This window comes from Vicugna pacos, unplaced genomic scaffold (assembly GCF_048564905.1).
Source record: "Vicugna pacos unplaced genomic scaffold, VicPac4 scaffold_5, whole genome shotgun sequence".
NCBI lineage: Eukaryota > Metazoa > Chordata > Mammalia > Artiodactyla > Camelidae > Vicugna > Vicugna pacos.
In genome coordinates, this window is record NW_027328726.1 from 1,294,380 (window position 1) to 1,296,191 (window position 1,812).

A 1,812-nucleotide genomic window follows, 5' to 3' on the forward strand; every position below is an offset into this window, starting at 1 on the left:
CCACGACGGCCAGCCGGGGCCCGACTCGCACTCGGGCGAGCGCGGCTGAGCGGGGCGTGGCGGCGGGGGACGACGGGCCCTCGCCCGCACGCGACGACGCCCGCGGGCGGGCGGGCGGCGGCGGCAGACACGGAGTCGGGCCGCGGCGGGCCCGGGAAGCGAAACGCACCGGGGCGCGGCCCCAGGGGACGGGCGGACGGACGGAGCGGACAAGTGGGAAGGACGGACGGACAGAGAGAGGACAGGACGAGCGAGGAGGCAGCGGCACACGGCCGGCGCGCCCGCGGACGGGCGACGCCGCCTGGAAGCCGGCAAGCGGGAGAGGAGGGCCGTAGAGCCACCGCCAGGGGCCCGCGCCAGAAACCCAGACGCGAGTCGGCCGCCGGGGTGCGACACGGGGTCTCACCGCCACAGGCCCTCCGGCACGGGGGCGGTCCCGCGGCACCCACGGCGCCGACTGGCACTCTCTCTCCTCGGCGCCCCCACGGCACCCCTCACGGGGGCTCAGGGCCACCCTCGCCCGACACCGCAGAGCCTCAGAACGGCCCACCGCAAGGCTCTCCCGCCGCACGGGCCGGCGCTGCCCTGCCCCGACGCACACCCAAAACAAAACGTTCGTGCCGTGCCGAAGCACCCCGCCTCCACCCCCCCGTCGGGTCCGACGACGCCTCACCCGGGGCCGCCTCCAGGGGAGGGACAGCACCCACACGCGGTGAGGCCACGTACTGGTCCCAGGACGGGGGGGTGGGTCGGTGGTGGAAAAGCTCGGCGCGGGTGGCCATCGGTCCGGGCAGGGGAGGGCCGGCGACGACGAGGAGGGGCCGCTCGCGCACAAGAGCGACGGCCGCAGGGGTCGGGGGTGTGGGCGGACACCAGCCCAGGGAAGGGGAAATCCCGAGACACGACCGGGCCGCCGGGGAAACAAGCGCAGGATCCCACCACCCCCACACGTGGGGGCGGCCCCGCGACGCCCAGGACGCCGGCCGGCCTCAGCCAACCCTCGGCGGTTCCTCCCACACCCCGGCCCCGCCGCCGGGACTCGCGCGCAGCAGGCTAACCCCCACTCCAGAGGGTAGCCCCTTCCGCTCGCTCACTCGTCCGTCTGTCTGTCCGGTCTGTCCGTCCACCACCCACATCATCCTGCTTCGTCTGGCTCGCCCCCAGGCCTCGCGGCCCGGGGAAACGCTCCCGAGCGAGGCGGCCCGACCCGTAGCCCACGCACCGCCACCGGTGGCTGCGGCTCGGGACCGGAACACGTGGGGTGGCTCCTCGCGGCGGGGAGACAACGGGGGGCAAAGTCGGGGTGGACCGCCTTGCCCCTCCCCCCACGGCACGCACCGGGGAGGCAAAGCCCGCGCGCACGCACGCGCGCTCGCACGGCCCCGCGCCAGACGCCGGGCCCGGCCCGGCCCGGCCCGGCCCGGCAGAACCCTCCCCCGACTCGGAGGGGGGAGGCGCGGGCCACAGCAGGCAAAGAGCAGCACACGGCCCCGCCGCGGGGCCGGCGCAACCCACACGCCAAAGCGGCGGGGCCCTGCCCACACGCTGCGGCAGTCGCTTCCCCGTGGCGACTGCACGCTCTGGATGGAGGAGCGGCGGCTGGGGGTTGTCCGGTACCCCCCAAGGCTCCCCTCTCAGATCGCTAGAGAAGGCTTTCTCACCGAGGGCGCATCGCCCCCTACCCAGCGGGGGCCCCCTTCAGGCCTACGGAAGTCCGCCGAGGTGGACGTCAGCGCTCGGCTGGGCAGGAGGGGCCTGCGGTAGGGGTAAGCAGCGGGCCGAAAAGCGAGCGTTCGCGGTCGGGGCCGGGGA